The sequence below is a fragment of the Haemaphysalis longicornis genome, unplaced genomic scaffold (genome assembly GCF_048455015.1).
Source record: "Haemaphysalis longicornis isolate Haplotype H1 unplaced genomic scaffold, Haemaphysalis longicornis Haplotype H1 scaffold_10, whole genome shotgun sequence".
Taxonomy (NCBI): domain Eukaryota; kingdom Metazoa; phylum Arthropoda; class Arachnida; order Ixodida; family Ixodidae; genus Haemaphysalis; species Haemaphysalis longicornis.
This window is the reverse complement of record NW_027526204.1, coordinates 49701991-49715640: the sequence shown is the minus strand read 5'-3', so window position 1 is coordinate 49715640 and position 13650 is coordinate 49701991. Positions and strand designations below refer to the sequence as shown.

The 13650-nt window shown below is 50.4% G+C and overlaps 1 protein-coding gene across 1 annotated transcript in view; it reads right to left on the bottom strand.

Annotated features, from left to right (window-relative positions):
- LOC144157727 (uncharacterized) overlaps window positions 1-8695 on the bottom strand; it is a 159782-nt gene extending 151087 nt beyond the window's left edge. The window contains exon 1 of the mRNA XM_077688508.1: window positions 8425-8695. The gene's annotated coding sequence lies outside the window, so the exon portion shown is untranslated. The remainder of the gene's footprint in view (window positions 1-8424) is intronic.
- Between the last annotated feature and the right edge of the window lie 4955 nt (window positions 8696-13650).

The window sequence follows — 13650 nt, the reverse complement described above, 5'->3', positions numbered from 1 at the left end:
GTGCGTGCATTTGCGTGTGTGTGCGTGTACGTGTGCGTGTGTGTGCATGTGTGTGCCTGTGTGCGTGCGTTCGTGCGTCCGCGTGTGTCTGTGCATGCCTGTGCCTGCGTGCATGCTCGTGTGCTCGCCTGTGTGTGCGTGCGCGGATGCGTGTATGCGCGTGTGCGTGCCTATGCGTGCGCGCATGCACGCGTGCGCCTGCATGTGCGTGTGTGTGTGTGCGTGTGCATGGGCGTCTGCGTGCGTGTCTGAGCGTGTGTGCGTATGTGTGTGTGTCCGTGTGTGTTCATTTGTGTGCGTGTGCGTGCGTGAGGGTCTGTGTGTTTGTGTGTGTGCATGCGTGCGTGCATCCTCGTGTGCGTGTGTGTGCGTCGTGTGTGTGCGTGCCTGTATGTGTGTGTATGTGTGCGTGGGTAGGTAGGTGCGTGTGCATGTACTTGTGCGAGTGTGTGTGCCTGAGTACGGGTGTGGGTGTTCAGCGTGTGTTATGTCTCTGTATAGGAGTGTTGTGTCGGTTGGAGCGTCTGTGTTCATGCGTGCCCGTGTCCGTGCTGCGGCTGCGTGTCAGTCTTTGCGGGCGCGTGCACGTGTGTGTGTGCGTGTGCTTATTTCCGTGCGTGCGTGCGTGCATGTGTGGGCGTGTGCCTTTGCCTGTGGGTGTGTGTGCGTGGGCGTGTGTGCGTGCGTGTGTGTCTGTGCACGTGCGTTTGCGGTCCGGTGCGTGTGTGCGCATGCCTGTGCGTGCGTGCATGCGTGCGCGAGTACCTATGCAAGCGTGTGTGCGCGCGCCCGTGTATGTCTGTGTGCTTGTGTATGAATGTGTGTGTGTGCGTCTGTGCGTGGGCGTGCGTGCGATCGTGTCTGCCTGCGTTCGTGTGCATGTGCATGGGTGTGTTTGTGAAGGTACGTGCGTGTTTGTGTGCGTGCGTGTGTGTGCGTACGTGTGTGGGTCCGTGCGGCTGTGTGTGTGCCTGCGTGTATCCGTGTGCGTGTGTGTGCATTTGCGTGCGTGTGCGTGTACGTGTGCGTGTGTGTGCATGTGTGTGTCTGTGTGCGTGCGTTCGTGTGTGTCTGTGCATGCCTGTGCCTGCGTGCATGCTCGTGTGCTTGCCTGTGTGTGCGTGCGCGGATGCGTGTGTGCGTGCCTATGCGTGCGCGCATGCACGCGTGCACCTGCATGTGCGCGTGTGTGTGTGCGTATGCATGGGCGTCTGCGTGCGTGTCTGTGCGTGTGCGCGTATGTGTGTGTCCGTGTGTGTGCATTTGTGTGCGTGTGCTTGCGTGAGTGTCTGTGTGTTTGTGTGTGTGCATGCGTGCGTGCATCCTCGTGTGCGTGTGTGTGCGTGGATGTTATTGCGTGCCTGTGTGTGTGTGTATGTGTGCGTGGGTAGGTAGGTGCGCGTGCGTGTACTTGTGCGAGTGTGTGTGCCTGCGAACGGGTGTGGGTGTTCAGCGTGTGTTATGTTTCTGTATAGGAGTGTTGTGTCGGTTGGAGCGTCTGTGTTCATGCGTGCCTGTGTCCGTGCTGCGGATGCGTGTCAGTGTTTTCGCGCGCGTGCATGTGTGTGTGTGTGTGCGTGTGCTTATTTTCGTGCGTGCGTGCGTGCGTGTGTGGGCGTGTGCCTTTGCATGTGGGTGTGTGTGCGTGGGCGTGTGTGCGTGCGTGTGTCTGTGCACGTGCGTGTGCGTTCCGGTGCGTGCGTGTGCGTGCGTGCATGCGTGCGCCAGTACCTATGCATGCCAGTGCGTGCGTGTGCGTGCGGGCGTACGCGTGAACAAGTGCGGGCCTGTGCTTGCGTGTGCGTGCGCATGCGCGCGTCGTTTGTGTGTGCGTGCACGCGCGTGCGTGCGGGCATGCATGCGTGCGTGCGTGTGCCTGTCTGCGTGTGCGCGTGTGCGTGTGTACGTATGTACCTGTGCTTGTGCATGTGCATGTGTGTGCCTGTGATTGCGTGCGTGTGTGTGCCTTTGCGTGCGTGTGAGAGTGCGCGCGCGTGCCTATGCATGCATGCTTGTGCGTGCCTGTACGTGTGCGTGTTCGCATGTGCGTGTGTATGAATGCGTGTATTCGTGCGTGCGCGTGTATGTGTGAGTACGTGCGTACGTGCGTCCGTGTGTGTGCGTGCGTATGCGAGTGCGTGTTCGTGCGTGTGTGTGTGCGTGTGCGTGCGTGTTGGCGTGTGTGTGTGTGTGCGTTCGTGCATGTGCGTGTGTGTTTGTATGTATGTGTGCGGGTGTGCGTGTGTGCGTCCGTGCGTGCTTGTGTACATGTGTGCATGTGCGTGTGCGTGGAGGCGTGCATTCGTGCGTGTTTGTGTGTTTGTGCGTCCGTGCGTCCGTGTGCGTGCGTATGCAAGTGCGCGTGCATGTTCATGCGTGTGTGTGCGCGTGTTTGCGTGTGTGCGCGTGTGCGTTTGTGCGTGTGCGTTTGTATGCGTGTGTGTGCGTGCGCGCGTGTGTGCGTGTGTGTGTACTTGTGTGCGTTTGTGCGATTGTGTGTGTGCGTGTGTGCGTGCGGTTGTACTTGTGTGCACCCGTCGTGCTTGCCTGTGCGTGCGCGTGCGTGCGAGTGTGTGTGTTCTTGTGTGCGTGCGTGCGTGCATGTGCGTATGCGTGTCTGTGTGTGCGTGTGTGCGTGCATGTGCGTATGCGTGCTTGCGTGTCTGTATGTGCGTGTGTGCGTGTGTGCGCGTGTGAGCGTGGGTGTGTGTGTGTGCGGGAGTGTGCGCGTTCGTGTGTGCATGTGTGGGTGGGTGAGTGTGCATGTGTGGGTCTGTTCTAGGGTGCGTGCGTGCGTTTGCGTGTGCGAGCGTGTTCATGCGTGCGTGCGTGTATGCGTTTGTGCGTTCGTGCGTGTGTGCGTGCTTGCGTGCGTGTGTGTGTGTGTGTGCGTGCTTGCGTGTGTGTGTGCTTGTGTGTGCGTTCGTGCATGTGTGCGTGCGTTCATGTGTGCGTGCGTGTGCACGTGCATGCGTGTTAGTGCTTTTGTGTGCGTGTGTACGTGTGTGCGTGTGAGTGCGTGTGTGTGCGTGCGTGTGTGTTTGTGCGCACGCGTGTGTAAGTGTTTGTGTGCGTGTGTGTGTTCCTTTTCGCTGGGTAAATACGACATTTGCGAAACGAAACACCCTGTTGATCATGGGACGCTGATTACAGCATTGCTGCCATCGCTAAATGATGGTAGCCGTGACAGTAAACTAAGGCTCTCACTTGTTCGAGGAAACTTGTGAGGCCCGCAAAAGCGAAGGTGAATGAGATTTTAATCGTAGATCCCCGTCATTTGTATAGAGATACGACATCACCGGATATTAGGTCGAGTTCTTTTCAGAAGGGCAGTACTTTCTTGTGAGTAAGGTATCCAATGCACACGGTCGCTTGCAACAGATAAGCAGCAAAGTTCCAATGCACACGGGCGCTTGCAATACATAAGCAGCAAAGTAGTGTAAACGTCATACTGCTGTGATCAAAGTTCTCATCTTTTGTTTGTCTATGTTTGTAGCTCGCCCCCATGCTAAGCTATATTACCTTTCGTTTCATGCGAGTCTCGTGTTTTCTTTTTGTGCATGTGGCATAGGCAAGCGTACATGCCAGGGAAAGAATAAAGCTTTGTGGTCGCTATTGTTATCGTTCCTTGCCTCATCCTAAGTGTTTACGAAATACTCCAATGCTTCGAAAAACGAGGCCGCAACAGATAAATGCGGGTCTGCAGGTCTATTTCTTGGCTGTTTCTTCGCTCATTGTGTAATCTGGAAGTTTAATGCTGAGCATTAGTTCATTCAAGCAAACGTAAATCCTTCCACCCGGCGTTATCATTGGCTACTGCACAATATAAAAGGAACCATACTTTGCTATTTTGCGGCTGTAATATTCAATCAGCGGCATTGCGATAATATAGGTGGACTGCGCACTTAATATTGCCGATAAATTGACAATTTAAACGTGCACACTGCGGAACGAAATAATGATTGATGGATTGTAGGGTTTAGCGCGCTGACGCAACGCAGTCGATGAGGCGCTTTGTAGTGGAGGGCTGCGGATTAATTTTCCTCTCCTGGGGATCTTTAACGTGCACCGAAATGCCGTGCATACGCGCGTTTTTGCGTTTCGCCTCCATCAGAAAAGCGGCTGCTGTGGCTGGAAATCGAACCCGCGACCTCGCGCTCAGCAGCGCAACGCCTTAGCCTCTAAGCCACCGCGCGGGGTAACGAAATATTGATTAAACAGTAAAATATTGAGGTCCAGTTACGACATGAACCTGATAGAACAAAAATGAGACAAGTTTCGCTTGAAAAAACTTTTACGTATTGTTTGTGTTGAGAAATGGCACAATACACTATAAAATTTAAAAACGGAGCATGTTATGGTTGCCAGCCACAAAATTGAAACATTTTTCCCAAGCAACAAAGAGGTGTTCAGACCGACTAATGAGGAGAATTTTATACTTTTTTGTAATGTTTTTACACTGGTTAAAATGTAAATTATTGCCTATTGAGGGGCTCCATAAAAGAGCGCTGTTCTCTTTTTGTGCTGATTGGACGCTTTGGTCTTTTTTCGCGTGCTCCTTCGTGGCGTGGTTTGCGATTGCTGTTCTGTTCGATGGTTTTGTCGGATTCTGTTTTTTCAGAGGTTGCTTTGACCTGGCTATGCGCACGAGTTTTCCGAATAACGGCGGGTTTGCCGAAATGCATTTGCGCACTCACTCAGCAAAATTGCAATGCAAATCTACCGTGACTCCGTAATGAGCTCGAACACTACTCCATCAGTCATCAAAATTATGGGCCGGTTGGAAGATAATGAAAAACCGGGAGATTTCTACAACCACAAAGAAACGAGAAAGCAAGTCTGTATTACGGCGAAATCTTCCTGAAACCTAGCGCGATTGTTCTTTCCTTGACGGACCACAAATTTAGGCTCACAGTTCCACGAACATACAGTTTCACAAACATACCCGTACACTTGACACGCACAAATATACAGTTCTACTGTTAATTTGCATTTTCGGTTTTCGCGTTTAGGCCTTAGCAAGCTACTGCTCGCGTAATTTTTTGTCGGTGTGTTTTCGCCCGCTAGACTTACTGGCACGATGACAAAATCATTGTAATACGCTGGATCAGGATGGCAATTCTAAACGGGTGAAAAAACCCTCTTTATGGTCGCGTGCTCTGCACCTCGCAGAAAAACGGCTCCTTACTTGGGACATTGAGCCGTTTTTTTTTTGGCATACTTTAGCTTTCCTAAACAGATGGTTGAAGTTTATTGAATAATATTTTTCAACACAGGCTAATCGTGCATAACCTAGGTTGAGTAGGGTCTTTTGAGTGCTAATGCAGGTCGATACAACATATCGGGCTGCAACGATGGATGGCACCGCAGGAGAGTGCGTCGTTAAAGGCCAAGTGCCACGAAAATTTACCTTCCCTAAATTCTGCTTCAATGTGTGGTATGCACCTCCAAAGTCCCTTGTGACCGAATGTTAAACCACACAAACGCGCAGTTTTTTTATTAAAACTTCGAAAACACGCCACTTCAGCCGACGCAGCACCTCGTGGAGTGTCGCCGCAACTTGTCGCCACTGCGGCGGACTTCCGGATGTGACGTGCCAGTAAGGACTCCCGTGCGGCCGTCGCCTCTCCTCAGTAGCCCTTTTACGTGCGGCCTCACGTGAGTGAGCAGTATAATTCGTGCCTCATGCATGAAAAATTGCTTTCACGCGTTTCCGTAATGCGAAAAGCTGAAGAAACTCTGGGTTGGCGATACATAGAAAGCCGCCCGCATCTTCCCACGGGGGAAACTCGAGTAAATGCGTCGCATCTACTCGAGTCAAGCAAAGCGTCACGTCAAGCGAAAGCCAAGCAAAGACGCCCTTGCCTGAATTCCGAACGCGCGCTCCGCCGCTTATATACGTTGAGGGGACTACGTAAGCCGGTCCCAGTCGACGACGTTGGCGTACTTGTAGAGCGGCGTGGACTCTAGGTGTTTGAGCCAAGCGCGGATGTTGCTTCGCCGGAGAACGGCACAGCGGTTATATGCGCAGCGCGCCCGAAGGAGAGGAAACCGCGGAAGAGAGAGTACTGCACATGCGCCGGCCCCAGCGCGTCTGCCGCGGCTATACGCAACGTGCCGCGGCTATGACGCAACACAATCCAACACAATCCACTTTAATCCAATCCAATCCAAATCCAATCCAATCTAAGCTAAGCCAATCCAATCCAAGCCAATCCAATCGAATCCAATCCAATGCCCCTCGGGAGAGAGTGTTCGAATCCAATCTAATGCCCCTCGCGAGAGAGTGTTCGCTAGCGCCTCGACTCGACGGGCATGCGCAGTGAGCGTGCGGACTACGGACGCCAACGCGGGTGACATCGTGAGTTACTGAAATGCTCTGTATTTAAAAAGGAAATTCGAAAAGTGCCGGGGCGGTCTAGAGCGAATACGGCAGTAGCACAACGGCCGATTTCGTGGTCGCCACGGCGGCAGCAGGGTCTCGGTCGACTCGACGAGCACGCGAAACGCGTGTACGGCCTACGTGAGGCGATACACTGTTGGCGCGGCGGGTCGGTGCGGCGGCGCGCGAACGACTACGGCAGCTGTGCGGCGCACTGTAACGTCACGGCCGGACGTCTCTGAGTCCGCAATACGCAGAACGGCCGACGCGAGACGGCACGCTGTTGTAGCGACCGCTCGGTGCGTCGGCGCGCGCACGACTACGGCGGCTGTGCGGCGCGCTGCAAGCTCGCGGCCCTGCTTCTCTACGAGCAGAACGGCCGGCGCGAGAGGATACGCTGTTGTCGCTGCCGGTCGGGGTGTGAACGAGTACGGCGGCTAGCTGTGCGGCCCACTGCACGATCGACCGGTCGGCTTTTCGAGAGCGCGCGTACGCTGACGCCATCGAAGAGCTCTGCGCCGACCCGACCCGAGGCCGGTCGGGGCCCGGACGAGTACAGCACGCGGCGCCCTACACGAAATCGATTCAGTTCAAACAACTTCACCAAAAAACAAATAAATACTAGCCGCTGTTGCAACATTTCTCTCGCCAGTTAGGAAAAAAAACAAAAAACGAGGCCACATTTCGCAGCACTGAGCATCGGTAAAGGTCAGTGCTTCACGAGTGAAGACACTGCAGTGCTTTCGTCGCTGCATGGCATCATTATCTAAAGATTTGGTGCGGGCACTCTGCTAACAGGAACAAAGCTGCCCGTGTAAACAAAAATAATAAAATTCTGGATTTGAACTTTCACAACATGCCCTAAAACGAAATTCTTACACACCAGCCGCCATGTTTCGACACTTTCCTTCCACGGTGGTTTTTTTTTTCTTTTCTCTCAAAAACACAGGAAGGTTCGATCGGCACAGGGCATATTAGCTGGGCCGGCGCCCATCTAGCGCTCAACACTGCCTTTTGTGCAATCAGCTTCGCCACGACGTCTCGCGATGCCTGTGTTTTCGTTTTACCGGACGACTATAAGCGCGTCTCAGCAGCTCAGAAAGAAGTAATAATGGTTGCACGAACTTCCCAACCCCTTTTCGCGCATGTTTTAAATGTCTGAAGCAACATACAACCAGAACAACATCGAATGCGCGCCGTCTTCTCACAGGGAGCTGTGGGAAAATCCGCTGGCTGCGCCCTCTCGATTCCTGAGTGTAACGGCACGTCCGGCCGTCCATAACGGCCGCCCTTTTTTTGTCCAGTTTCGGTTTTAAAAGAGTGTTTTTGATCTTCCTTTACGATGCAGCGAAGCACATTTGCGCCTCCAAATTTTGCAGTTAGCAACTTGTAAGGTTATATACCGGAAAATAGTGCATTTAGGGAGCCGAAAATTTAGTTGCTGTTGGACTTTAAACGTGAACTAGGGAAGGGTCATGCGACCACAAAGCAGTTTATTGTTTGATGGCGATTTTATTTAGGCTGCAGAAAAATTAAACGCCAGAGTTAACACGCAAGAGACAGTATATCATAAGGGCGCTGCTAGAAATAAAATGGATAAATAGATGCAAATAGCGCTGCAAACCCAATACGTCGAACATGGTATTCAGAGGTGGCCTAAGTGCATGAGTTATGATGGGAAGAGATTCCCTTGTTATATGCAGTTCGCTGGCATGAAGCAACCAAAAATATCGCCAAGAACACCAAATTTGGTTAGGTCGGAACACTACGGGCAACGACGCATGCACCCGTCGCAGCAGTGGGGAAGGCTAGTTCTACTTGCAAAGATAAAAAAAGACATCGGAATCTGTGGGTTATTCTCACAAACAGTGATACCTTGAGTATTCATTGATATACTAATAAACCGAGCACGACTCAAATGCGAGGGCATAATCCCGTTCGCGCCGTAAGGATATTTCATCTGTTTTCCCGGGTGCGGTCACCTTCGTGTATATCCCCCGCACGTTTTCAGAAAGGAAATACGAAAAACGCTCCCAGCTCACCTTCCTAGAGAACTGCAGGGAGGCCAAAAGAGGCAGCTGGACGGTCCGATACAAGCAGGTCAAAAGGCCGGAGCTTCGTTTTCCTTCAAGAATAGCACGAATTGGCGGGTGGAAATGGCCCGTGCACGTTTATTCACACAGACCTTGGAACATACCCTTTCGGGGAATGCCAAGTCGCCTTCGATTGATGCAGGTATTGAGAGCCAAGCCAAAAGTGCCAGATACTGACAGCCGATTGCTCTAGTTAATAGCAATGTTCCAAGCGTAGAAACAGCACAATGCGGGACATGCAAGAGCGCTGCCGCACTGCGAGCGGAGTCGTCGGCAGCCGCTGGGGAGCGCGCGGCCCGCGATAAAGCGGTGCGCTGGCGCTGCTACTAGACGCGGTGCTCGGACAGCGCAGCGAAATTCATTTCTTTTGTTGTACAGCGAGGCTATTACCCTCTCGGTGGTGGGAAAATTTTAGTGTCGTAAACAAATAAACCAGGCAGGATCGAGCAGTTTTCGCCCAAAACGCTGAGCGCATGTGTCAGGCCAGGCAAAACCCACCATTTGCTGCCAGAGAAGGCCTGCGCAATCATTATTTGCCATCACGCATACAACATAGAGTGCAGTATTCGTTTAAAAAACCACGAAACAAGCATCAAAAACCGCAAGATATACATGAGGCGCTTGTGAACAATGGGACATGTCTATGTCTTGCTGGTAAAGACTAGGTTTGCAGCTGCAACCGGAAACCGGTGTTGACGTCATTCTCTGGCGAGCGCATGCGTCAGGCTGTGCGGCCGAAGAAGCCGAGCGCAAGTGACAAGCCTGCCGAGACGGCAAGGAACGTTTCAAACGCCCCCAAATCAGCACGTGTAGTGGTTTACAAGAGCCTCGCTGGGAATCCACTGTCGCAGGGCTGAATAGTGGACATTTTTTACAACAGAGTTTCTAGGAAGATATACTAGAAAGGACCCTGGCACTGCAAGTGCATGTCACGGGGGAAAACGGGAAGAGTAGAATGTTTTTGCCTTCCCCAGAAATTTGGTTCATTTGTAATGCTTTAGCCGATATGGAAATAACAAAGGGCGGCAAAACTATCGACAAAATTGTTCAGGTAGGCAGATGGGGAATAGAAACACGCCGTAGCAGTAACATTAGCAGCTGTTTCTTACGTTCTTTTTTTTTTTGCAGCTGGCCCTCTAGATGACACATGTCGTCCGATCGTGGCGGGACAAGCCAGCTGTTACAAAGCCCTACGAAACAAATGCTCGGAGATGAACTGCGTCAGCGTGGTTGACGGCACTAAAAATGAATATTTTGACATTTTTAGGTGTCCTTGTATAATATTGCTTAGGCCAAAGGCATTTTGTAACAGCTGTCGTAGCCCATCAGAGCCGCTCGCAGTCACATTCACGTAAAGATCAGCAGCAAAAAACGCAAGAAAACGGAGGAAAAGACACTTACTTTTACTGTTTCTGCAAGTTTCGGTTCGATACACCGTATAAACGCGTATAACAGCCGCACTTTTTTTTGCTTTTAAGATACGAGGGTCAATTTTCAAGTTCCTCCCATGGGTACAGTCTGCAAAAATCTTTTTGAGTGAAAACATTATTGCGATTGCTGAACGGAAAGTGTCGCAGTACAGGACATGGGATAGTCCGCGTAACAATGATTCGTCTACGCTGGCCGAGTACTCGGACTCCGACCTGGTGCAGTGTTGCGGTGCATACCCATTAAACGACAAGAAGTAGTCTTCACACAATGCAAGCTGTTGTAGATCCCGGTGGCTTTGAAACTTAGGGGAACAAAGTCGGTCGACACCGAGCTCTACTCGGACAGGATGCCGCCAAGCACGGTTGCAAGAGGTGACCTCTGGAGCAGTCGACATGGAGTCCGCTTGTGGCCACCGCTACCCATTCATTCCGTGTACTGCCAGGTATACAAACTAATAAAGGCCGATGGACGCTGATATTCAGTGGCTTCAGCATGACTGTGACGCGGTCCAGAATAACAGCTATGTCTGGGCCAGCATGGCCCAGCCGTTCCTTAACATGAACAGTCGAGTGACCAGTAAGGCTTTCCAGCTGGACCAAACGGAACCGTTTGGCATACAAGCCGCCTGGGCAGTTCTGCCACACAGTGTTTACAAAGTCCAGCATGACTTCATTCACGACCTTGTTTTCACGCGAACTGATTCCCTTGATGTGAACTTTGTTGTGAATTCTTTTGTTTTTCAATATAACTGAGGGCGGCAGCTTCCGCCCGTTCCGTTAATGCCGAGCTGCGAGTGTGCAGCGTCGGCGCTCCGTGACAATTGTCCGAACGACCACCATCTTCTTTCTTTTATGTTGTAATGTATAGTTTTGGCAAAGTTAATCTAATCACGTCTCCTGTCAGCGTTCGTGATGCGGACAATTCATAATTGGGTTCGTGGGTCGAGCCAATAACCGGTTTATAAAGCTAACACCCAGTCGCCATAAACATCCAGTTACGAGTCGAAAAGAACGCCGGCGAAAACATAGCAGTGGGGTTTTGCCTGCAAGCATTTATCTCTCCGCGTGATTGTTTCCGGGACCCTAGAATTAGATCAAGAACACTCTACATCAAAGAACAACGTTCAATTCTAGTGAGGAATGAGCGAAACCTTAACCCTAACAAATAACAAAGCATGCGCTGCATACAAAAGACATGAAACCGAAGAGAACAAGCGTGTTTCTCGAAATGCAGACAGCTGGGTGCTGCCAGGTGCTGACCACAGAACGCATAAGTAAACCGAGCTGAAGGCATTCTTCGCAGCACCACAAATGTCTGAAACGCAGTTTTCGGCTATCGGCTTAACCAACCTCTATCAGGCTTGCACAAAAAAGCGGGAAATGTGCACACGGCGACTTTTTCATATTTCACAAAAATGGCGTAGACCTCGTTTTCCACGTATGACACGAACAACTTTTTCTGCTTCTTGTCATACATCTTCTTGTCAGAACCCCTAATTATCACACATCTTCTTGTCACACCACTGAACTGTAGAAAGGACACTTCGGGGAAGCAGGGGCGCTATAAAGAAGGCCCGAGCTACGCCTACTCCCGAGTTTCCAGCTGCTTGGGTTATGAAAGTAGAGATAGTTTAGCATTGAATACACCACGAGAGAAAGCGCCGGAATCGCGCGCAACGCGCCTGGAATACTCAGCCCGCTGTATTGGGGACGCTTACGTTGATAAAGTACGGCTCGTGCTATCGTCTGCATGCAGCACCATCTGAAATCGACCTTCAGTACTCATTCCCAAGAATAAACCAGATAACCCATTGAGTTTCATACTACTATAAACTGGAGGGAAATCTGGCGCCACTGTCAAAGGGACCCGTGCTTCGGCGAGCGTTCCCCTATAAACCAGGCAGGCACGATCCACTTGTCCTTGGAATGACTCATTAACAGGCTGAAAAGCTGGTTATGGGTGAAAAAAAGCAAGAATATTACTGTAGAATCTTCATAAAATTTGTTTTGTTCTTATAAAATGTAACCTCCAAAAATAATAATTTGTCAGTAGTTATTAGAAGCTTCCTGCACGATGAAAAAGAAAAAAAATGTTACCCTTTTATGATGATTTTGGCTTCGAGACAAAAAAGACGCCATATGGCTAGCTAAGCCAAGTAGGGTGGAACGTCATTAGCGGCAATGGCGCCGCCCATGGCGGCCCGCGGCTGCAGCGACAGATTTTCTTCTAGTATATATTAGTATGAAAGTCTATGGGATAACCCCACTACGACAGCCCCACCCCACTGAGATAGCCCCACGCCAGAGGGAGGATAAGAAAGGAGTTGGAAGGGCACGAAAGACGAGAGCGTTGTGAGGGGATTGAGCTCTATGAAAAAAAACGACTGTGGGGAGCTTCTTCGAACAAAAGCTGTGAAGAGGAAAATAAAATATAGCAAACAATTCTCAAAAGTTATCCTTGCCGCTTTTCCTTCCGTCGTAAAACATGGCCACTTGGGGGATTGGCCCGCAGTTGGGAGCTTTGAGGAACTAACATGCCCGGTTCACAAAATTCATAACACTGTGAAATTGAAAAGTAACATTTCCAGAATAGTGCTTCAAAGTGAAGCCTGAACGTGATGTCACTGGAGTAGGACAGGCGCACACCAACCTCGCAGAACCCTGATGCTAAGGAGGCTGTGGTGTGTTCGAGTCGCTTGCACACTAAGACGAACAAATTAAATTGAAAAAACTGACTCAAAGACGTAATAGCAGCAAAAGAAGCTGTTAAAATTAATCCGTGCCAAAAGAAAAAAAACTAAAGCGAGTAAAAAGCGCAAATACAATGTAGTAGAAAAGAAGTTGCTAATACGTATCGCCAGGCTGTCGCCTTAAAAGCAGGTACGCAGATGGACCGGGCTGAGGATATTTTGTGCCGAAAAGTGGACGGTTTCTATTACCTAATACGAGCACCAACTGCTTTGAATGTGGCGCGCTTCTATCACCCACTTTCATTTTTTGCCAATCGGCCGCAGTCACGTGATTGCACTCTCTGCCACCGACGGCAGAAACTACTTCTGAGGACGAAAGATGGATCTGGAGGATCATCATCATCACCCTGCTCCAGCGGACGTGTCTTCATCGAGCTCCTGCCTCTTAATGAATTTCGGCGGTTATTACGCCAACAAAACGCTGAAAACCCCACCAACGCAAGAGAAATGGGAATTACAGTGAGGAGTGCGGGAGCAAACACTCTAAAGGCAAGAAGCAAGAGTTTGGATAGACATATAAAACATATTTACATATTTGACATATACACATCAACTATTGATTTTATATCTAAGGCTAACTGCATGCTTGGATACTTACAGCAAATTTTTTCCTTAGCACCTTCTTCTCTCAAAAACAGTTATACGTTACTTACGGGCGACACATAGTAGAGTATGCTTCGTCAGCTTGCGATCCTGGATATACGAATTTAACTAACCAACTTGAAGCTGTACAAAACCGTTCCGTGAAATTCATACTTTCTAACTATCATCGTGAGGCCAGTGCAGCTTCTATGAAATTCAGTCTGAACTTAACTACTCTTGCTAAACGTAGAAAACTGTCTCGTCTGTGCCTATTACAGAAAGTGTATCATAATAACCATGTACTCAATTCATGCTCGATACAACCCGCACGTTTCATATCTGAACATCTTGACCATCGTCACAGAGTGGATACCCCGAACACAAAACACTGTCACCAACTCTTATTCTTTTTT